Source organism: Larus michahellis, chromosome 3, assembly GCF_964199755.1.
Source record: "Larus michahellis chromosome 3, bLarMic1.1, whole genome shotgun sequence".
NCBI lineage: Eukaryota > Metazoa > Chordata > Aves > Charadriiformes > Laridae > Larus > Larus michahellis.
In genome coordinates, this window is record NC_133898.1 from 88,836,540 (window position 1) to 88,862,564 (window position 26,025).

Genomic DNA, 26,025 nt, shown 5'->3' on the forward strand with positions numbered 1-26,025 from the left:
TCGCCAAAACCATGAACAGTGAGATTCTATTTACTTTCTACAGTTTGCAATTATAACAATCAATGTATTAGACAAAAAGAATGATGTTCACACCATTAGCATTCCTTGATAAGTCTTTTTGGTTGAATGAGTGTTTGAATATCTAATTAGTGTTGGTTTCGAGACTAAAGGGACTTTACAATTACCTTTTCAAATTAAATTTAATCAAGGCCAAAAATAAAAGGGCATATGGAAAAATACTTTTAAAATTTCTTATGAAAAGTTGTGTATATTACTAGTTGAACTAGAATTAAGCATTTCCTCTATTAGTGAGAGTATGCAAGATTAGAAAACCTGCTGAACAATTATTACTACTGTGTTAAGACAAATAGAACATTTCTAATTTAAACAAAAACTTTATTTTAAATACTATCCAAAGGAAGAATTATGAGCTGTATTTGAGTATACTGTGTGCTGTGGAGTAAATACACATCTTTCCTCAAAAAAAATGAAGAATGGTATTCTAAAAGCTAGGTTTTTTTTGAAACTGCTACTCATTGTTGTCTTATTGATTGTTTATTTACTGCGTGCTCAGTGTTTTCATTTTAATATCAGCCCTGTCTGAGAGTTTTCAGGGTTGGAGCCTGCTAATGGAGCTAAGTGGACGATGTTAAGTTAAACAGAGACATTTGCTGTACTGGGCTCCATTTTGTAAAACTGTATCACAGTTATGCTTTTAAAATTTGCATGCTTTTAGATAAAAAAAAAATAAAAATGGTAAGGATCTGTGAATAACCTAGAAAAAAGTAGGTAAAAAATGAATTAGATCATTTGACTTGTGCTGTCAGTAAAATAGAACTTTGTCACATCAATATGGATGTATCGGTCAGTACAAAGGCATATAGGGCAATTATCTGCCATTTGAATTTCCCTCTTCTACTTAAAACTCTCACTGACTTTTGATATGTATGTATGGGTCATTGGTGTATTCTGTAACTTCCTCTATGAAGTGTGTGTAGAAAATTCAGATTCTTGCTCATCTGTAATTGTTTGGGTTTGTTTGTCTTCTTATGTAGAGAACAGGGAACATTTTCTATATATACACTCAAAAGTTGAAGTATTGAACTAAATACTACCAATTTTCTTTCTTTTTATATATATTTTTTATATATATATATATGTGATGATTGGCATAGAGTCAAACTAAGTGTATATTCCTACTCCAGTACTGAAAACTGAATCTAGAAAACACGCTTGAGTAACTTAATCCATTGTAAGCACGTCCATGGGATTCAGGCCAATATCCTACCATTTTGTCTAGTATTTTTATAGTACAGTATATGTAAGTATATTTTTACCATATTCTGCTAATTCCTGCTGGGTGTTTAATTTGAGAGTTGAGATTTGGTATTTTATTTACAAAGGGTGCTACTACAAGCACATAAACTACAAAAAAATAAGTAAATAGATCTATGATCTGGACATTACAAAGTAATCTGTGACCTTTCCAAATAATTTCGTTTGCTTTAGAGTTTTCCAAAATTTGCATTATTCTCCTTTGAAAAAGTTTGTGTCACTACCTTCAGTCATCTCCTCCCCAGACAGGAAATCCTGACAGTTTAAGAGCAAAAATGTGGACAAGTCGATGTTACTTATGCATAGCAGAAGGTCAGCTAACTGTTGTAGTTTTCATCTTCAGCCATAAGACTGACATTTAAGCCTGTGCTGTTGTGTACAACAACTATTTGAAAAGGAAAAAATGGTCCCTGTACCCTCCAGAAAATGCTCAGCACCATTTTTAAAAGGAGATTGGAGAAGGATTTTTTGTGTTTGCAAGTACTATCGCAGATTAGTCTCAGGCAGCTGAAATAAAGACATTGTTTTAGTCGCCTTTGTTTAGTCATACGCTGGCTGTCAGATCATTTCTGCCTCCATGCTACAAAGGCACAGTGGAGAACATTAGCTGCAGAACCCTCAGCTAAACTAAATCAATCTTAATGTTGTCTGACACAGTGTTTAAGTGAGTCCGAATGTAACTTTTCCTGTTTCTGCTCCGGAGCTATGGAAATGTCTGCAAAGCAGCAAGGAACTGCAACGATCAGCACAGTACTGCCAAAAACATATTTGCAATTCAGCTTTGCTTATATGATATTGGTTTATGCTGTCTTTGAGATACAGGCCTGGAAGAAAGCCAAGTCCTGATATCGTGTGTGGGCGTTGTTGTCGCAGTTGGTGACACTTTCTTCAAGATGAGAGAGGAACTTTTCCTGGAAGTTAAATGAACATAAGATTTTATCAGCTTTTGACCAAGCTCTTCTCTTCTTTAACCAAAGGTGGGGATAAGGAAATAACAAACACTCCAGCTGTGTTTATACCTATTGACTGTAAGGCAATTCACAATCTATTTATTTAACTATTTGGGCACAATGAATAACCTGTTACTTAGGGCTTTACCCATGTTTCTAGAAACACTGATAGGAAAAGCTAGCATCCTCTACTTGAATCCGGTTTAGGGTTCAGAAAGAGACTTTCCAGGGGCAGAGAAATAGAGAAATTTTGTATGAAAGCTCAGTATTTTTAAGTCTACCTGAAAAAGATACTTAATATCAGTAGAACAGAAGATGTGCAGAGTTACAAACAGGGAATTTTGAAGTTGGTAACTTAACGGTATCTTTTAATTTGTGGCATCGAGGTGACTCTTTTACATGACGTATAGCACTTCAGGAAAGTATTGCTGGAAAAGTGCAAACGATGTGGGTGTCTCTAGTGAGTCAGATAAGAAAGATTGTTTCCTGAGGGAGTTCCAGGACAGATGGCATTTGCAAATGAAATGGCAGTGATGACAGAATTTGCCCAAGCAGATGTAAGCTGCTTCCAGGGAAACAAGAAGTTGTTGAATGAAGCAGGATCAACATCAACACCTATTAGAATGGCCCATCTAAAGAGATGCTCAGATAACCATTATGTTACACAATAACAGCTAGGAGACCACAGTGTTGTTAGTTTCTGCATTGGAATTAATTTTTTTCCAAGGTGAGCAGTCAGTGAGGAAGAAGGAATGGAAGAAACACATGCAGCAGGAAGTAAACTGGTAGATGCAAAACATCAACTGCTGCATGCAGTAGGGGTAACACAGGTCCTATGATCTTCAGGGTTTTCATTACTGCTACTTTACTAAGATAATTAATATTTGTAAAATGGATCTGTCAAGGATCAATTCCCTTAAAATATGAGGGAAATAGATTTATTTCTGAGAGTCTTTAGACACTTTTGCTTTGGGTTCATAGGAGAAACTGTGGAATCTGAAGATGTGTTTAGACACATTAGTGACACTTCTGCTGTGCCTGTGAATGACAGAGATCAACAACTCCAGATTGTGCTTTGGACTAAAGGCTGCTCTAAATCCATATTACATAACTAACAGAGTTACCATTAAAGGATTTCCATAAGGATAAAATACCGTAATGGATATTTTAAATAAAATAGCAATTTAGACTGAAGTTCAACAGACATCTAAGTGGAATTAAGCAGTTTTACAGTTTTTAAATTTGTTTTGTATCGCAAGGACTAATTTTATCTCCCAAAGGAAGATAGAGGAGCAAGGGATAAAAATAATGGATTTAATTTGTTTGCTTGGTTCCAGGCATCAGGGTGACACAGGAGCCCAGAAATATGCAAAAATAGAATATGATAGTGATAGTTACTAAATAGGCATATTTAGTAACAGTTTCAAAAAATGTGTTAAAAGTTTTAATTATAAGGAAGTGGATGTCAGTTCTTCACATCTTCCTTAACATCTAGTCAACCTTATGGAAAGATGGTAAAGCTTTTAGTTATATGAGTTAAAGACAAAGTTATGGGATAATGCTGTATGTCAAATTCATTTATGACTGGAATATTGCAAAAGAATAACAATATTACCCTGCTCTCCAATGTGTTATTCATTAAGGTAATTTGGTCCACTCCAATATGTTCATGCAGTAAGACAAAGCATTGGGCATAAGCGGTTGTCATTCCTAGATGCAATACTGTCAGTAAAATCTTCAGGAGTCACACTGGGATTCTGTTTTTATTTAAGATGAAAGAGCAATAGGGGCAAAGATGATGTAGATTTTCTCACCTTGTTTGAGCTAAGAGCAAAACAAATGTTCTGTAGAGTAAAACATTACTGAAACAATGAGAAGGGATGTGCTAATAGCCTGTACTATTGTGAGCACAGGCTACAGATTTCCAGTATATCAACATATGGGAGATCCAGTCAACTATTAATCTACAGGCTGAAATTTTCCTAGTTATTGAGACTCAGACTATTTTGCAGAGAAAGCTGAAATATTTGTAAAGGATCTTTTGTGTCTTGAGGAATCTGACTTTCTCACTTTACGCTCACATTAGGTGAGTCTAAACAGAGAACATCATCAGATTTACTGTGCAATACATTTCAACATATATTATTTACAGTGTTTCATGTTTTTTTCTGTATTTGTTATACTGAAAGAAAACCCACCCACCCACCCAAAAAGAGTAAGCTTGCAATGCTGATTAGGAATTACTAATATTTTTACCAGAGTTTCACTTGCACAAATCTTGCAGATTTGTTTTGGGTAAATTGTTGAGCATTTCTGAAGAGGCTTTACTCTTGTCTTTACAGCAATAAAGAGTTCAAATGAATTGAAAGAAGAAGTGTGTAGTAGTTCTTCACATTATTGCCCTAGCATATATTTATTTTTGTCATTTAATGTTGTTGGTATTAACATTAGTAAGACTGGAGTTCAGTATGCTTTGTACAATTATGCATTCTTTCTAAATCATAGAATAGAATCAGAAAGTTAGTTGTTTAGGTTGGAAAAGACCTTTAAGATCACTGAGTCCAACTATTAACCTAGCACTGCCAAGTTCACCACTAAACCATGTCCCTAGGTGCCACATCTACACATCTTTTAAATACCTCCAGGGACAGTGACTCCACCACAGAATCACAGAATGGTAGGGTTGGAAGGGACCTCTTCCCTGGGCAGCTTGTTCCAATGCTTCGTAACTCTTTCAAAGATGAATTTTTTCCTAATATCTAGTCTAAACCTCCCCTGCTGTAACTTGAGGCCACTTCCTCTTGTCTTATCACCAGTTACTTGGGAGAAGAGACCCACCCCCACCTCTCTACAACCTCCTTTCAGGTAGTTGTAGAGAGCGATAAGGTCTCCCATCAGCTTCATTTTCTCCAGGCTGAACAACTGTAGCTCCCTCAGCCTCTCCTCATAAGACTTATGCTCTAGACTCCTCATCACCGTTGTTGCTCTTCTTTGGACCCACAATATACTATGCAGTGAACCTTACTGTATAAATAATTTACTCAAGTTACCCTAAAGCAACAAAGGATTGCTTGAATAATAATGGACATATATGTATTTTCACATATATTTCCTTTTGACAATTGTATCAAAGAAGGTTTTGCCCCTGTTTAAATATGCCCTCTGTGCAGCTTATGTACATAAGTCTACGTGCTTCATATAAAATAGGGTAAGAACATTTTTCTGTTCCGTAGAAGGGTTGGAGTACTTATACTGTCTGTCACAATTAGGTTTGGCTGTCGACTGTGTGCTAATAACCTGAAGTGCCATCTATTGTGTAACATTGTGTACAATGCTCAATGACCTCAGTGCTTGTTGGAGGCTGATGGTATTGAAGTGGCTTCAGAAAGAAACATTTCATATATACCTGTTTTGTGTACTTTTTTTTTTCCTAACAGCAATACAAACACATAATAGATTGCTTCAATGTATCAAAACATTTTCTGTATTCATCCACTTACAAGATAAATGTGATGTCAGGCTGCTAAGGATAAAAGATGTGCTGCTACACAGCCTTAAATAGCAAACATTAAAAGTAATTTCACATATATGAGGAAGATCTGGCTATTTAACTTGAAGGTTAACGAAGAAGAAAATTCACCCTCCACTAGTGTTACAAGTTTTGCACAGCTCCTGTTTCACCATAAGCCAATTCCATTCACTTCTTCCTGATATCAGTACCATCACGTTTGCTCTTTCCATTACTCCTGTCACAAACGCATATAACGCCACTAGCAGATACCAAACAACATAGAATACTTGTGTTCTGGCAAACTAAACAGGGCCAATGCGCAGACTTGCACACTGATACGTGGCCATCCATACTGTTATATTCTTAGCATGGCCCCTGAAATAATTTTGGGCTCATCAACCAGCACTCTCAGACACTATGCCCAGGCACAGTTTGATGCTTAGCATGGGCCAGGGACTCCTCCTCACAAGCAATCTGGATGCAGTTACTATGGCTTGGGACAAGAGAGAATTTATCTGTACAGAAATAAGCTGTGCCAAGGCAGCTGGCAGCAGGGCCCAAGAATAGTTTGTGGTGCATTTTCTTTATTAGCACAGGCATAGCCACGGATTCTAGACAATTGATAACATGCATTCCCCATGTAACTACATCTATTTGGATTCTGCATCCTTGCTCTTAGCTTTGGAGTGTGGCGGGCTATGCTTAGCAATTCAGAAGCCAGCATGATTTAAGTACTACTGCAGAAGGCTTCTTATATTTATTTTTAACTAAGGAACATGGATGATTAAAATGAACGTAATTCTTTATTAAGGCAATGTTTCGTGATAACATTTCTTTCATAAAAGTGTTCTGTGGGAGTCATAAATGATTCTGTACAAATTATGTCAAACTCTGCCTAATTCCCAGAAGCATTTTAAGATGAATTGATGCAGGAGGCATGCTCCAGCCTGAGTGTTGCATGTCATTTGTTTCGTGACATTCAAGGCTGAAGCAGAATCCTTGAATGTCAGAGAGACATTCAGGATTCTGTGCAGTACTGTCTGCAGAGAGTGTTTGACCTTCACTACAGTACTTGCTGGGGGCATTCTAGTCTCCTGAATGCTCACAGGAGGCCACCGATACCTGTGGCCGGTTTTGGCAGAACATAAAATCTAGTGCTGAGAAACTTTCAGTTCTGAAAGGGCTTGCAATGCAATTGAGCCATGCTTTTTCAGCACAAAATACCAAGTGGCATTTAGTCTTCCAGATCTACTTCCAGTTTTCACAGTGTCAAAAGGTGAGCATCTACATTGGCTGACTTAGTGGATTTTGGATTAAGTTCTGTATAAGGTCAAAGCTTCCTGAACCCCCCCCTCCTCCTCTACTAAACTTGTAATTATGCATATGTCCTTCTAATAAACCTGTGCTCGTTACATCTGTTGGTACTACCTTATCCAGAATTGCCCAGGCAGAAAAAAATTCCTCATGCTTTTCAGCTACGGACAGTTTATTTGATGGAACTAATTATATATTCTTCTCTGCTTAGGTTATTATTTTATTTTCTATACTTTCTGGGACACTATAAACTTCAAAGTTAAAGACCTTCTCATAAGCACCATGATACAACCTCAGGCTTTGATGGTTCACAAAGCTACGATAAGTTGTACTGGCTCAAATCCTTAGTCCTATCTGAAGTTGGAAGAATTCATAGGATCCTTTAGTATACCACCATCCAAAGGAATTGGGCGTCTCTTTTAATTAATATTTTAATAATATTTTCCAGAAGAACAACTGATATTTAATATCTTCTGTATATAGGTATAGATTTAATTATGGCAGAGTTTCTTCCAAAAAAAAAATTCCCATTTTCCTTCTTAAAAGGAAAAAAAGTAATTCATTTTTAAAATGAAGTATATAAATAATTATTCTAACAAAAGAAGGAGAAAAATGGAATGATTAAATACTTGGCCTAGTCCTGTAATCAAACATAAAGAGACTTGAGCAATCTATTTTCAATTCATCTTAACATTTTGTATCACTCTCCTGAAGAATCAATATTTATTGTTCAACACAAATGGGAACTGAACTCAGAGTGATGCCATTTATGAATCTGCATCATGTTCTGAAAGACCAATGTGCCTTAGAAAATCATCACCTACTTATCTCTATCTGGCCACTCCAGGAACAAAATAATGAAAGAAAGGAGCCTGTCCCTACTCTTAATGTATTTTAAACAAATTTTAAACTCTAGAATATACTTACATATATATATACACTCAAAAATATATATGAAAAATCTACATATATATGAAAAACAATATATATACGTATATATGAAGAAAAACAATATATATGTACATATATATACATAGATATTTCATATATATAAACATATATGTATGAATATATGTGAAATATGTATGTATATGTATGTATATATATTCATATATTTCATATATATACACACACACACATATATATATGAAAAACAAAACAAACCCCCTTTTGAGTGCCTTTTGCTAAAGCCTCTCTTTTCTCCTGACCAGTAAAGTTGATTAAAAAAATTTATCGGTCTCTTCAAATTACCTCTTTTGTAAAACAGACAACAAATATATAATTTTTGTTACTGCAGTAGCTCAAAGAAAAATATCTCAATGGTCTCAGTTACAGCATACAGTATTGGCTTAAATTCCACTTGACATTCTCCACCTCAGTTTTCTCCAGGGAAAACGATTAAACAGTATGGTGTTACTCACTTCTAAACACAACTTTGTCCTTGGAACAATTACAGAGCATTGTGGTTAAATAGCACCCTTTCCTAACTGACATTGCTACAGTCGAGGTCTTTGCACTCTTTTCTGCAAACCCAGTCTGAGATAACCTGAAGCCTGGTTTTCATAGGTGGTGATGGCATACTGCTCTTCTTGAGTGACTACATCCGTGTAACCCCTCAAGGGCTTTCAAGCTATATGTGGATAGAATTGGAATTAGTAGCACTTCTCTGAATATGCCTAAATGTCTTGCTAAAAATAAGGCTTTTCTATAATAACATCAAGAAATACGAATGTTGCTTTCCTACGTGTTGCTGTATTATCAGCATCTATAAGAATCATCATCAGGAATCAGAGAAGCACTAAATGAAATTTTTTGTGCTACCTTTCTTGAAAAAGTGGAGTTTGCCTTTGAAGTGACCTATTTGGAAAAAATAGATGCAAGGTGTGAGAAAGACAGGTTTTGAAAAGAGCCATACAAACCATTTGTATGGCTTGATATTTTACTATATATGTAAGCTGGAGCCCTGCCATCTTAACCCTGACACATATCTTCTAGCAACTTCTCCCCAAGGAACGTCCCCCACCATACTCATTCTTACTTTCAAAAGAATTCTGATTTCCACCTGTAAGTTTTCTTGTTAATGACTCATTTTAAAGCTGTCTGAACCAATTAATACCCATAGTGTATTTCTACAGTGCTAAAATCATTCAGATTACCCTTTTGTAGTGTTCTGTGACAGCCCACTCAAGCGTCCTGTTAATAGGAAGCAAAATGTTGGTTTAATTGTTTGTTTCCCTCCTCAACTGTATAAAGGAGGCACTTTTTGGCTAGAGAATGTGAATATATAACTCTCAAATGCATCATGAGCTGCCGACAGGAAATTTATAACTCATGCTTCCTTATCTGCAAATAGCATGCTCCCATTATGGAATAGGTCAAGCATTCTTTTTGCCTAGACCACATTAGACTGCTTTTGAGGGCTGTCCTGGGGCTTAAGAAGCTCTTGCTGAAGGACTAATGTAAGATAATGAAAAGTTCAAAATACTAAAAAATACAAAGGAGGAAGAGACTTAATGGGCAAAATCTTCCTTCAGTTTAATCATCAATATGCATCTGGAGAAATTCCACTGAAGCCAGAAAATTACTCTGGAATTATACCAGAAGAACTATAAGCAAAATAAAGCAAAAATGTTGGGAGGAGAGAATGGGAGAGAAAATAAAATCCACTTATACATAATTGAAAAGAAAAACTTTACAAGATAAAATGTCACAAAAGGAAAACAGAACAATTGGATACTTTTTAGATAAAATAGCAGTCACGTAAATGATAAACCTACCTACCTAAAACTCAGAAATATAAGATCTGTCTTTAATGTACAGCGCATACCATATCAATTATAGCAATCTTCAAAAATTGAGATGTGAGTTCAAATCTGCTGCAGGTATCTGCTCAACAAACATGCTGATTTCATAGGGCTTCACTGCACGTTGTGGAAGACTGTATTCAGAGTAACCTGACTCAGAGCACTGCACAGAGAGACTTTTCACTCCTGTATTCAGAGCTCCCCTCTTATGGCACATGCTTAGAAAAATTGTGCTATAAACACCTAACATAATCATTAAGGACATAGTCTCACAAAGTCAAAGGCATTTGGCTGCCTAACTCTTCCAAAAATTTGTAAAATTTAAGATACTAAAATGTGCAAGAATTTTGGATATAAGTCCCTGAATCAGCAGTGCGGTTACAGAGCTGCCTGAGCATTTTTTTTTGATTTATTTTTTCTGAATTGAATCATTAATAACAAATTCAACATCTTTAGTTGGTGTCCCAAATTACTTATTTTGCTGTCTAACCAGTAATTTAGGGAAAGACTGAATAGTCAGGACAGTGTCAAAAATAATTCTTCTCCATTTGGGTGTCAGAAGGTGTCTGCCACCTATGCTAGATGTCAGAAGTTATACCATAGTCAATGGACGATTAAGCCATAGAAGTAATAAAGTCTGTGGGGAGTTATTCAGTTAAATACAGGAATTATTTCAGATACTCTGAGGTATCTTGCTCAGCAGCAGTATTCAACCCAGTCTCCAGCTGCTGCTCCAGAAAGATACAGGTCATCTATAACACTGTGATTTATCAGTCAGACTTATGCACATGCCTTGGGTACTCTCTAGCATTTGAAATGGCACAAGACAGCAATATTTAAGCAAACAAATCCCATGTTAGTTGTTGTCATGGTTTAACCTCAACCAGCAACTAGGATCATGTAGCGGTTCACTCCTTCCCCACCCTCCATCCCCAATAGTGTGGGGAGAATAGAGAGAAAAAGGGAAAAAAACCCAAACTTGTGGGTTGAGATAAAGACAGTTTAATAAAACTGTAATGGAAGAGAAAATAATAATGATAAAAGAATATAGAAAATTATAATGCAATACAATTGCACTCACCACCCAATGATCGATTACCCAGACTGTCCCAAGCAACCATTGCGAATTCCCACCCCCTGGCCAGTCCCCATTTGTATACTGAGCATGACTTCTATGGTATGGAATATTCCTTTGGCCAGCTTGTCCTGTCTGTGCTCTCTCTCAGCTTCTACAGGAGAATGAAAAAGTTTTTGACTTAATATTAGCATTACTTAGAAACAACTAAAACCATATGTGCTATCAACATTATTCTTATACTAAATCCAAAACACAACAACTACTAAGAAGAAAATTAACTCTGTCCCAGCTGAAACCAGGTCATTCATTTATGCTCAGATGAGATTAACTACTCTCTAATCTTCAGTAATTGCATTGACTAAATCTTCACTGAATATAATGAAACGTCAAATTATTTGCATCCTTGTGGATGTCTACATACAGGTATTCAGTGCCACTGTCTTAATCTCATGATGAATTCTATTCTAGCTGACCGTAGTTGCACCTTATTAAAAATATCCTAATTTAGCATCAATGACTTGAGTTTGATGAATTTTAATTAATATTTGAGGAGCTTTGTTTTTCTTTAGGTGGAAAGAATCTACACCTGTGAAGTATTTTAATATTAGAATTACTATCTGATTAAAAGTTTAGGGTCATAAACACTGAAACTTTTAAGTTTTCTTAACCCAGAGAGTAGGAAAGGAGAATTCCATCACAACTAAATGGTGATAATAATGGCAAAAAGATATGGAGCAACAGAAAAGAAATAGGATAAAAAAAGATGAATAAAAAGAAAAAAATGTGGCTGAGCAAACCCAAGATAACAAAACCAATAAGTTCTTTGTGGGACCATGGGCAAAGTTCAATTACATCAGTTCTTCATATCCTTTCTCACTTTTTCCACTTTGTCTTCATGAAGGACTAACTTCCTGAATACAATAAATCAAGCCTCATCATGTTCCCATTAAAGTGAGTAGTAAAACTCCCATTAATTTTAGTGGGTCAAAGGACAACCTCAAGTGTAAGTTATTGAGCAGATTGGTTTGTGGGTATATTGCGAAAAGAAGAGAAGTTTCATGAAATCACACTAAGCAAGTTTCTGTTATACTTACACTTTTTTTTTTTTCTTAGAAATTCAGTTGTTCCAAATCATGTTTTGTTTTATTTTGCTTCATGCAGCAAATTTAACATCAAATTGTTAAATTGTTTGTTTCTAAGTAGAGCAGGCAAATATTAGAGGAAAGTATTCCAAGATCTGTTTTACTAATAAGAACAACCTTTTACATATTTTCCTCATTAAAAATGGACGGCCAATATTCAAGAAGTATCTTGAACATATATTTCAAAGACAACCCACAAAACGGGAGAATTTATTAAACTATTTGATTTTTTTTTAAAAAAAGTATAAATATAATGGATGTTTGTGGGATATTTATTATGAAAGGGTGAAAAAGAGGGTGAGGGATATATTGAGTACTTTCTGTGATAAACAGTTTGCTAGTTCCTTTACTGGAATACAATCCTTTCTTGGCTTTGCATAGTGATGTTTTTTGACAGTCTGCTAATAAATGTCCTAAAGCATAGAAACAAACATGAACTTGGCGTATGTTGATATAGAGTTCCTTCTTGCAGCAAGAGTCCTGTGTATCTACTATTATCATGCCAGTTTGAAAAGACTACATCGCAATATTTTCACTGTATTTGTGCTGCATTCTTGTATTGTGCAAAGACTCATTAGTTCAAAGCTTGTGCTAGGCACCTTCCAGAGCCAGGATGGATTTGTTTCTCTCCATCGTCATCTGGAAAACTTGGGAAGGAACCTAGGAGAGAGGAGGAATTTCTTTAAAGTCACTGGAGACTGGCAAAGCTAGAAATGGGATACAGTACAATTTGAGATGATCTATTTGTTCATACTTAGATCATCAGTTTTGGAGTAAGGTGCTGTCTTTTGCCAGTTTATAAATAGAAGAATGGGTCTGAGATGAGGGGAAGAATTAGTCACCTGCTTCATAAGAAGGAGTATGTGACATGCCTATTTCCTAAAAGTGTACTTTAATCCCTTTCCATAGTAGAAAGATACTGCTCATTAATTTGACCTTGTCTTCCTCCTGGGAAGTTCATACTGTTCCATTGCAAGATGTACACTTACTAAATATCTTGTGGACATTTTTTGTCTGGGGATGTGAGGATGTGAAATGGGTGTTCTGTGCGCCCTTCTGAACCAGACAGACCTAATGACCCATGTGGCCTATTACTAATAATCAGGCATTTTTTTTGATCACATATACAAAACTTCATCAAGTGAAGATAAGAGGAAATAGCTGGGAATTCTCACAGTAATTTTTGTTTATTTTGTCACACAATCTGTAAGTCTTTGCTTAAACTACACGTAACAGAATTGCTCTTTGAACTCTGTTTTTCCTTTGTGTAGCTGAGCAACAGGAAAAGACATGAAAAAAACAGAAGTACAAAAGTGAGTGGGCAGGGACCACAACAACTCAAAACTATGCTGTATTATGTAAACTTGGTATTTTAACTTTTTTTGAGCTTAAAACTATTTTGCAGTGATTGAAATACCTACTACAATATCCTCTATTTCTGAATTTCCTCAGGCATATAACTGCAATCACTCTGTATTCTCTATATACATTCAAACATTACTCTCCCTGGAGATTCCTGTGGGAAATATTCTTTTCTCTTTTTACTTCAATCAAAATCATCAGCCATGGCATATCGATTACAGACACAAAAAAATAACTCTCCACAAACCTAACTAAGCAGCAAAAAATGGTGAGAACCATAAGAATAATTTGCTGCTGTGCAATATTTACTGTTTCATAGGAAGTTCTCAGGAGAAGCAGACTAAAACCTTATGATGAAAGTCCTTCAGACTATTCAGCAAGAAAGGTTCCCTGCAGAAAAGTAAGGAGATGTATAAACTAAATTAAATATTAAAGAGTAATGTAAAGACCTATCAAAGCACTGTAAATAAACAACTTCAAATTGAAAACAATCTCAAAAATGTGTGATTTACAGGTTGACTTATCAGTGCATTTAAAAACGTGACAGTGCTTTATACGCAATACTTAACTAATGAATTTCTTAACTTTGTGTCTTCATGACTAGCCTTTAGAAACAATGTGACTGACACAGAAACACTGTTTGTCAAATGCTGTAGGACATCTCTAGCTACTGTCTAATCATCTACACTGGTGAAAAACATTGTCACAGCATCATCTGGTTAATAATTACAAAGGTATCAAATAAAGAAATTCCTGTACCTCTGAGCAGGCTTTAATTGGTTTTAAATATTCATATGTGAATATAGCTTTCTTCACCTTTATTTCTTCAACTTAACAGTTAAACTATACTCAATCCACTCTAAAGTTTCAAAGCCAATATTTCCACAACCATTCATTAGCTTCTTCATGAACTTCATGACTAACACTTGAATTTTAGGTGGCTAACTTTTAACAGCATCTGTCTACTTCTGGGTATTTTTTTTTTCATTTTTCATTTTTAATGAATAAAAAATCTAGAGAATCTATTAGGGATGGATGTGTTGGAAGTTATCATTGCACTGACAGTGGCAAGAGACAAGCCAGCCAAGGGACAAATGAATCTCCCTGCAGGAAAAGGTTTATGATCCTTACCTGAGCTACCCAAATTTGCTATGTTTGAGCTTTTCTAGCAGTGAGTTCAGAAAGATGAAAATCCACTGCAGGATGCATAGCTGATTCCCACGGGACTTGAGTATCCTCTTTATGTAACCCTCCTGTGGAAAAAAAACCAAAACAAAACAAACAGTAGAAGACTTGGAGCATGGTAGCAAAAATAGTATTCTTTATTGAAGTTTTTGGTTGTTTTGAATAATTTCCGTAATTCTTCTGATGTTAGGTTATATAGGACTTTTCCATTAGAGGTTTTTTGACAGTGAAACACTTTTTCTGGTTTTGGCTTTGACAGCTGCTAGGACACTCCCTAATTCAGCTCTTCACCTGGTTTTACGCTTCATTCTGAAGGGTGAGTGATACATTTTCTCAGCAAGTTCTTGTGCACCCCAAATCCCAGTAACAGGTAGCAATGAATTATTACGATCCACAACATTTTCCAGTGTCTGTCTTTACTTCTGTGTGTGGATACCACAATCTGATTCAAGCAAAACAGAGACAAAAATATGTTCTCAGACTAATTTTTGCTATTTAGACATGAATACATATCACTTGGGGGCATTGCACGAGGAAAATAATAATCAATAGGATTACAGCCAATGCTCCCAATACACATCTTTTTTCTTCTTCCTGTTTTGACTTAGTGGAGCACAAGTATTTAAATTCTTTATTATGAATTCTCAGCTTTTTACTAAAATAAATTCAGCTACAGAATCTAAATCTAAGACAAAACCATTGTATTTATGCCAACACAGGAAAGGAAAATTTAATAAACTGCACCTCTAGCAGTCCATTTTAAACTACCTTGCTCACTAAAGTGATTTACCCTTTCCATGAAGAAATGGCAAAGCTACATCGTGGGAGAGACAAAGTGAATCGTGTGATTATCCACTTGCATGGGTTACCAATGTGATAGAATATGTGTCAGCACAATATATCACAAGATAGGAAGGAGTGGTTTCTTAACACTGAAAAATGTGACTGCTTTGCTTTGTTCGGTGAATATATAGAAACACTGAGAATTTTGTTATTCAGACTCTCCAGATTTGTTGAGATCTCTAACCTAGAAACCTTCAAGGAAAGTGTTTTTTTTTCTGTTTGAACTTTTCACATAAGCACAAAATATTATGAAATATTTTGCTCTTGCATTTTAAGTATATCCACCTCAGACTGGAAGCAGAACAGATTTTGGACTGTGGCAAATATTGGGATAAAAATATATTATTTTACACTGCAAACTTCAAAATACAAAATGCTGTTAATTCGTAAGAAAAACAACTATTGTATTTACCAGTATGTGTTTTCTACTTGTAATGATTGTATCGAGGTTATAAAATTAGTTTGTTTTGTAGCTTTTGTATGATAACAAGTTAATAATTTCTAAAATCATTTATTTGAGAAGACGATATTTTGGCACTTGTAGTTAAGTCACTCAGCAAAGACCTTTGGCAGTTGTACATTAAATCCTGGTAGTGAATTATAATATCTTCAGAAATACCAAGGAATGGATCTGGGTCCTGATGCAAGGAATGGTTTCTGGGAGGCACTAGGTTCAGCACAGTGGGCCATGCAGATGACTCTCCTGATACCAGTACAACGTTGCCATAAACCCACTCTTCGAAGGAGGTGAAGTAAATTTTACACAGTAAGTAGGAGAATTCACAAGAAATTTCTTAATGAAAGGTAAAGGAATCTTCCTTTATATGCCTGTCACTCTGAGAGTAACCACAATACCGTATGTCCCACAGCTGTGATTACTAAACAAAATTTTAAAATACCACAAACAAGACCTGGGGAAAACAAAATGAAGCAGCTGTGTAAGAATCTGAAAATTCTGATTAAAGAACTTATGCTTACTATTCTGTGTAGCTATCTTATGCTCTGCAAGATGGCACAAAGTCATCTTAGTATGAAGTAGGAAGTAGTCATTAAAATAACTAAATCTATGTTGCTGTGAATCTGGAATCACTAAAATTCAAAGCATATCAAAAAAGCAAGGTACTAAGTCTTGTAACTAATTATTGATTTATAAGGTTATGTCTTATAAATGGCACTTAGATTTTGGCTCAGAGAAACAAAATTGACTAAGAGGAACAGTTTAAGAATATTTTGTTGGATAGCATGTTTGGTGTTTTTTTAAGTTATACATTGACTTAACATTTTATTTCCCCACCTCTTCAGTTGGCAAGTGTCTTTATGAGTTATAACCTTTCCACTTCTAGCCATGAGAATTATTTTGCATGATTGATTGGTGTAATTAGGCTGTCTAGTGCAGCGGTGGCAGTTCCTTGTGCTGCCAAGCAGGAGGGACCTCAGTTCTGAACTCTCACAGCCTGGGATGGCCAACAATGGACCTGCCATGGAGAAGCTGTGCCTGACCTCTGAGGAAGGTGGTGGACGTGTCACTCAAAGAGCAGACCTGCTGACTGTGAGCAGAAAGCAGCTGCTCATGTGCCTCAAATAGCTGGATGGAAACTGCTAGTTGCGTAAGTCTGTATGTAAAAGAAACAGTGATGAGGTGAGATATTTTGTGAATATGGAGACAGGCTAGTTGGAGCAGGCTGGAGGGGAATATAACTCTGCATTGACTTTAAAACTCATGGCTTCCCTATTATATCATTGCATAGAATATCTGTAGATAAGAACACATATTTTTAAATAACGTAGGCTTGAGTTATTATCTTCTAACCAAATGGAGTTACCTTCTCTCATACTCCAGTGCTCCAAACACATCCTTACCATTAAGATCTATTATGGTTAGGACTTGTCATCAGATGGCTGGGTAGCAAATGGTTTCTGTTTAAAAGAGGTTAAAAAATTATAGCCAAAATGGTAATTAATCCCCCTGAATAAAATATTTGACTGTGTGTATCTATACATTTTATATACTTGTACACAGGTACATAAAAGCAAACAATAAAAAAATCTAGGTTAGAAACACACCCTCCATATTGGTAACTTTTCTCTTCATGCAATGTCTGCACAATCATTCATGTTTAGTACCAGTCTTCACCCTGTTATGTGGGATTTTCCTCTTTTCTTTGCTATACATTACAATATTAATGTATATCAAATGATGACATGTTCTTATATGGCCTAAGAAGCTAAAGTAATTCTAAAATCTATGTATAAAACCAATATAAATAACATCATTACCTTGGAAAAAAATCCATAACCTCTGGTAATTTTCTTTTGTATGTCATTTAGATGCATTGTTTCAGTAGTTCTTAATTTCACTGGTCTTAATTGTTGTGATTAAAAGCCATTACACAGGCAAATCAGAAGTTTGGTGGTTCTAAAGAGCAGTCAGACACAAGTTGCAGTCCTTGACACACCAACCCAATTGGAAATGCAATCAAGTTGGACAACTGGAGGTTAAAACAGAAGCAGGATGAGTGCACATGAGTCTCCGAATCTAAACTGTCTGTCTGGAGAAGAGTCACTGGAAATATCTGGAGAATCTGTGTAGACTTGATGAAATTCCTTTAAAAAGTACACGTATTGAAAACAGATTAGAGTTATTAAGGAACCAGACATTAAATATTTTTGGCTGATAAAATCTCAGAGAAAAAAAAAATTATTCCTTTTTTGTGTGGATAACAACAGTAAACTCCCCCTCTAAAAAGTGTGCTAAAAATTTCCATATCACAGCTGCCCAGAGTGCATAACAAGGAGAATATTAGTAATGTCCAGATGCACATAAATCTACAGGGATGCCTCTTGCCAACAGCAAAATGAAAGGGATGACAGTGTCAATCACATCCAATAGACTATGTTAATGCTTTTCAAACAGTTCTTTCACACTCGAAAATAGTGCTCATTAATAATGTATGGTCCGATATGAAGAAGAAGGAATGTTGCTTCCAAAACTGAGAGAATTCATTGTTCGTCTCTATACTCGTCTGAACAATAAAGCCCCATTTCTGAAGGACAATTTTTCTTTTGTCTTTAGGACTATGCTGAAATGATTTCAAACCTATTATACTAATTGGCCCCTTTAGTTTTTGAGCGTGTGCTGCAAATGTTGCACTTTAAGAGCCTTCTCTCCCCCACTGCCTCCGTCCCCCCTCCTGCCCTGACTGGCATTTCTGAATTGTATGAGTAACTTACGAAGCTTTTCAGAATTGCTGGGCGGGTGATGGTGCAGAGTTTTTTCTCTGCTCCTCCGCTCTGTTGTTCGAGCAGCTGTCAGGAAGGTGGGCCTGTGGGTTTGCAGATATATTTTGAGACTAACAGATTGTAAGCTCACACATGAGAACAGAAGAAATACTTAGAATCTGAAAAGGTTATCCACCCCTTGGAGACTAATCTCCTAATATACTATTTTTGTCAGAAAGCACCTCAATTGCTTCTCAAACAAGCCCATTATTTTTGCCTCACAAATCATTCAGAGTGATGTTTATAACTGCCTGCTTATAGAAAAAGGTCCTTTTATGTGGGAATTCAAGTTTTATTTACTTTCAGTCACTTTCCTTTGTTCTATCATCTAAAGTGACAGCCTGTATTTGAAACAGTGTCTTGTAATGTTCCTGCCCCGGAAGACAACCAGACCAGCAAGAGAGAAATCAGCACACTTCCCTCCCTTGGCCTTGTAGAAGAAACAGCCGGAATGGGGCAGACTATCAAAATACTTAGCTTTTTGGGCTGCTCACCACAAACAGTCTTTTCAGTTTTGCATCCACTTGTAAAAGACCTTCTCTTCTCACTTTTTAGGCTTACTTTTTTCTTTCTCACTTTTCCACACATAGATATACACAAGTATATATGACATCAAGGGTACCAAATAACCTGGTGGTCCCAGCAACTTCGCCCTACACACTGAGAACAACAGCAGGAGTTCAGGTTTCATAGCCCCTTGATCTTTCCACTCAATGTAAAGTTTGGACTTTGAATTTCTTTTCAGATCCATTTGCAGCACTGCCATAGGAAGTATGGAAAAGAAATGTTGGTAAATGTTGCAGCCTGCTAGCTCCCCAACCTCACAGTCTGTTTTCATTTTTTATAGAGCACAGAATTTATATTCTTATCCCCTTCTGACATCCTCATGTCTCACCCTAATCTGTGGGAACTCATAGATCCTACTCTTTCTTTGGCACAGTTAAAAACATTGGCTATTGCTAGGTCATGTACTGCTCATTTTGAACCATGCTATACCAATCTGCCTACTTGTTTGCTTGCCATATGTTTTTATTTATTATTTTTTCTTAGGACAAATGCCTTTTTGAATTTTGAAATTCTCTCAAGCAGACTCTATGTCTTTATGAGGTCCACTGCATGGATTCTCAGTTCATGGACTGCTTCAGTGTATGTATGAAGAAATTCTCCCTTGTACATGTTCTTTTATAACTTTTTTATCTTTGTTTGATTTACACTTTTTGCTACAAATATGTCAAGTAATACAATAGAATATTTTGAGATTATAAGCCTAGAAAAAAGACTAGTCAAGGTTAAATTAAAATTAATTTAGAAGATCCCAGTTTGAAAGCAAATATAGAGCTCTCCAGAAAGCAATTACTGAAAAGGAGCTTTCAAACACAAGAAAATTGTACAATATCTGGTGTACTTGGAAACTACACAAAACCATGGTCTTATGGCTTCAGAGACTAATCCTCAGTGCAAGTTCAAAAGATACAAAGCCCTAGACAATCTTATATGTCAGTTCAATTTTTTAATGTTTATAAGTATTTGAATTAAAATTCACAATGATACTTCAAAATTTTCACTTCAAATATGATTGCAGACAGGCCAATCAGAAGTATTGGTATATTCCTTATGAACATGAATACCATCAATAAGTGGAGGCTAGATCCATTAAGGGATTTATATATCACCTAAGTCAAAGCACGTGGTCATGCAGAGGGAAAGAAAAACATTTGATTCCCCATAGCTATACTGAATAAAGCTTTTCAACTGAGAGTGGAAAGAGGCAGCATAAAGCAAGAAGGTGGTTGAAACCAATCCAGGGCTACCTGTTAGGGAATGCCAAGCATCAGCATACAACTGAAATTCCTCTTCATTCTGCATCCCAGAAGCATCACTCAAATGCCCTGTTTCAAGGCAGATACTTCTATCATGCCTTCTCCGTATGGCTGGCAGGATGAAGAGCAATGCGAAGGCAAGCTAATGTCAGCAGGTGAGAGCAACCAATAGAAACAAGCCAAGGAAAAGCATCACATCAGCTTGAAACAAACCTGGCTACTCAACAAGACTGAAACATCCTAAACAGCAGTGTTGTAGGCAGGAAACAACAAGAGTGCCCACTAGTTACCTCTCCAAAGGAAAGAGACTGCAAATTGTTATGGAGAGTTAGTTTTTCTTACCCTATTTACCAAACTTTACAGAGTTTTCTTCTCCTATTAATAAAAATACAGTTTGTTAGCTATGTGATTTGTATGTGCAAACTGAAGAGAGTTATCTCCCTGATCATCATTATGTTCAGTAAAATTTTTGTGGGTTTCTATGGGTTTTTTTGCGGTGATTTTCTTAAACTTGGACCAGGTCTTGTTGTTGACAATAAAGTCTGGCAGAGAGGTTATGCAGGCATTACTCTTTGCTAGTAGTTATATATATATGTGCTTTGTTAGTATTGCTATATAATAGCCCTACAGAAGTTGTCACATAAGTAGGATAAAAATTTGTCATCATCATTAGTCTGAGAAGATCTAAACATCAGAACTTTTTTTCCCACTTCCCAGAAGTGTCCTGAGCAGCTGCTTATAGGCTGCTCTTCGTGAAGAGACGCTTTCTCTCTCGCGCTGCTCTACAGAAAAATATTGTCTCCTTGCATAGTTTCTAATCGAAAAATACCAAGATGCAATGCTGTATAACCAATAACTGGGTCTTCATTAGGGCAATCCAAGTGTCTTCTGTTTCAGAGACAAGAAAGAAGTCTACAGTGGTTGAGACAGTAAGAAGGTGATTACTTCCTTTCCAAGACGATCGTAACCATCAGGGCTTTTAATAGAAAACCTCATGATGTAGATATTGGCTCTGTAGATATTGGTGGAGTTCAAAGGAATGACAAGGCAAATTTAGACAGAGAAAAGTTACTACCTGCATCTTGGAGGAACTTTACACTTATGGAGCTTCAGTCACAGTTTGTACTGGCACAAGTTTGGGGGTCTCCAGGATTTGTTTAAAATCATGTAAGATGTTTCAATATCTCATTTTACATAATGTCCTTTCAGGTTCAGCCCAAATTCTGTAGTTTCAGTTAGTCAGCATTTGAAATTAAATGGTAAGAATTTCAAGGCTGGTAAATTTCGTCAGAATTTTCCTAGATGTTTTTATACTCTGATTGATTCTTCATTCTGGAATAGATTTGATCTTTAAACATCACTGTCTTTGTACGTATTTTGATAGTAACTCTGAATGATCCCTGACTGTAGCAAAAGCATCACTTCAGGTTGTTGGAAAATTCACTATGGAAGGTCATAATGAGAGTTCATTATTATAGAAAACATTATATAATTTCCATCAGAAAACTGCTTGACATAGGATATTGCAATACAGTCATGTCCACTTTTCACCAAATCTTAATAAGAATATCAGCTTTATAGGGAAGTCAGAAAAAACATGGACCTATATTGCAAAATAGCACAGAACACTTTGCAGTAAGAAAACTATGCATACCCAAGTTCCCAACATTTTAAAATAATTGAAAAGTATTCTTGTTCCCCAAAAGACTCTATGTACCTAATTTAAAATTAATGGAAATGATACTTTAACTTCTGAATCTATTTACTGACTATTTACTTAATCATCAGTTTCATGGAAGCAAAATGAGAAAGTAGAAAAACATGTAACAGACGGAGAGCAAATCTGACCCAAATGGCATCATATAGAAAAGCATACAGAGTTTGCAGGACAAAAGTAATTTACTACATAACATCTGGTGCCAGTTATGGACTGGCTTCCTTGGAATGCTGATGTAGAAAAGTGAGAAATAATGGCAGCCAATAACACTGTGGAACATCATCTCACTTATGGCTGATATACGGTCAGGGCTTCACCTGCAATTTAAGATGAATAAGACTATTTTGAACTTATACTTCTATAGTTTTTCTCTTTGCCAGTTCTGTCTGCAGAACAGCATTTTATTCAATAGAGAAGGAGGAAGATTCACTGTTTTGGAAGTCTGGTGGTCAAAAGAGAGACTTTAAAACAGTTATATACGCATAATAAATGCACTTTGTATTCTAATGTTGTTAAAGGTCATGCAAAGCCATACGAAGTATTTTGATTCCTAAGGCAAGTGTACCTCACCTGCATTCTTCACCATCACTGCTACCTGTTAATTCTTCCCGCTTTCCTTACCACTGTCTCTGTAGGCAAGCTCTAGCTGTGATGGACTTCCATCACTCATTCCTGTGAAACAGCAGTGTATAGCAGGTCATATTTTCCTCCTTTTGGGGTCTGCATTCAAAAAAAAGCAGAGATGTTTCACTTACCCCATTCGCTACAGCTGCAAAATCATAGTTCACCTTCAGTGAAAGATATTAAAAAAGAGATGGAGACTGTAACACTCCTTTTTCTTCTTCTTTGGCACATGCTGTGAATTTTGTTGAAGTCAAAGCATTTCACAATAAGTTGAGCTGCAGCTGCAATGTGTCAACAAGATCTGTCTTCTCATACATTCTACAGCCAAACAGCAGGTGTATGACAAACTTTTTGGTTCAAAAACATGCATGCCACATGCCATAAATTAGCTTAGCCATCTCTGACAGTTTGTATAAACATTTTGCATCTTCTTAAGCAATGTCACACGTGGCATTCATAATCTGTTAGAAGACAAACTGTGCCCATTTTTGTTACCCTCTGAATCTGCCAACTTCCAAGGAGAAACAAATGCAAGGTTGGTTTGTTTGTTTGTTGGTGAGGAAGATTGTTGGAATTTTTCCTGGTTTGATTATTTTGCGTAAAAAATTCAGCTTCAGTAACACTATCCAAGCACTAGTCTGAGCTCAGCATGACAAAAGGAAAGTAGAAGAAATGGCCAGATCCTGTATGGGTGACTCAGAGAAGTAACATTTCCTGCTTGCTTTCTTTGTTCCTTTGTGTATGGGATTGAGATGGGAGGGAAAAGGCAGAAGGATGTAAATCACTGCAGTCCTTGAAAAGTCTATTATGGTCAGAGAATAAAGGCAGAACTCATACAGAAGCTCTGCTGACTCCCCTTACGTGTTTGCCTTCTCTCTGTCCAGTTACCAGAGAGTGGAGTCATTCAGAGACCAGTAGCTGTGCCCTGTAACAGACCTGATCCAGGTCCCAGGTGCATCTTCCTGCTCCATTCAGGTGCAAAGGGTACCAGGGAAGGGCTTTAGTCATACAACAAGATCAGTGTTAACACAACGGCACAGTAGGGAAAGGTGCCCTTTGTAGAGGACAATGCAATGTACAATGTTCCTGGAATTCAAGACATAAAAAAGTGTGAAACATCAAAAGTTATCACTTGAAGCATTTTTTATAGCAAGGGTTCAAATTTATCTTAAAAGAAAGAAAATGAGTGCAAAGATTTCAGGATGTGCAAGGGATTTTTTTCTTACTTTAAACTTTGGAAATGATCCTACAAATTAAATTCCTGATAGACTAGGAAAGTAGGAAAAAAATAAAGCCCAAGTATTTGCTAATATTCCTGCTAATGGGTATTTTATGGAGACTTTTATATTTAATATTCTCTTTCAAAATACTTCATTACATTTTTATATGTTAAATACTTATTTTATTACTGAAAAGAACAGTTACATGAAACTGAAAGAAGGATTCACAAGATGACATTAACTACCATTTGAATTACCAGTAGTGTGGCACTTGGAAAACCAAGCAAAACTAAATCGATTTTAGCAACATTTCTATTAGAATTAAGTAGCAAGGTATTGGAATAAGAAAATACATTGCATATCAGCTAGAGAGTGTAGCAGAATCTGACACTGGAACATAAATAATGGTAAAAAGATAAAGAGTACATAGTAGACATGTATAGACTATATATACACCTGCCGTGATTTCAGTTCGGATAGAGTTAACTTTTTTACTAGCAGCGGGTATAGTGCTATGATTTTGGATTTGGGATGAGAAATACTTTTGATAGCTCACTGGTGGTTTTGGTTGTTGCTAGGCAATCAAGGCCAGCGATTAGGCTCGGGATGCACAAGAAGCTGGGAGGCAATACTGCCAGGACAGAGCAACCCAACTGACCAAAGGGCTATTCCATACCATGTGACGTCACGCTCAGTGTATAAAGCTGGGGGAAGAAGAATGAAGGGGGGACGTTCAGAATGATGGTATTTGTCTTCCCAAGTAACAGTTATCCATTATGGAGCCCTGCTTTCCTGGAGATGGCTGAACACCTGCCTACTGATGGGAAGCAATGAATGATTTGTTTTGCTTTGCTTTCAGGCGCAGCTTTTGCTCAACCCAGGAGTTTTTCCTCACTTTTACTCTTCTGATTCCCTCCCCCATCGCGGCTTGGGGGAGTGAGAGAGTGGCTGCATGGTTCCAGTTGCCAGCTGGGGTTAAACCACAACACCATATATCACATTAAAGTTTCAGTCTTTATCATCTCATATTTTGTCTTAATCATATGAGTTAACTATAGTGCAATATTTAGTTTTCCAAATTTATTTACCTTCTCAGGGTCCAGTATTAGTAGCATATTTTCAATTTGGGATGATCTGTATGTCCTTTATAGCTTCCACAGCTACTTGTGTAAGGAAAAAATAGGTAACGGGCTAGTAAATGCTTCTCCTAAAAAGGCAATTATATAATCTGTTTGCCTGCCCTCCGAACAAATGATTATAATGTAATATTTCTATATATGACCAAATCTCATTTGATATTTATATTATACACCTTGTCTACATAGGAAAACATTTTCTATATAAGCTCGGATGTTAATGGAAATCAACAATTTTATACTAATGCTAGCTATCCATGCAGATGTTTTTAACTTGTAGAAGGAAAGTTTTTATCATTCCACTTTATATCAGTAAGGATGAGTTTTAAGTTAAAGACGTAATTTTCTTTCTAAATAAGATTTTTTCATGGGGGATGAATTTCTAAGAAATGCAGAATTATATTGGTATAAGAAGTAAAACTTTTTCCATCAACAAAGCCTACAGCAAGATAACATGGGCTAATATTAGAGGTAAGGAATCAGAACAAAGCGCTTCGATGTAAAGGGCATTTGAATTAAAAGACTTTGAGCTCATAATGACAAGCCATGAGCCATGACTTTGTTTGTGTCAAGATTTTTCTCCGCAATAATTAGTAGAAATGAAAACAGAATTACAAGAACAGTTGTAGAAAGAGAACATGTCTTGCATACAATCACCTACTTATTTGAGGTGCATGCATGGGCCATTTTATGAAGTTCTCATGA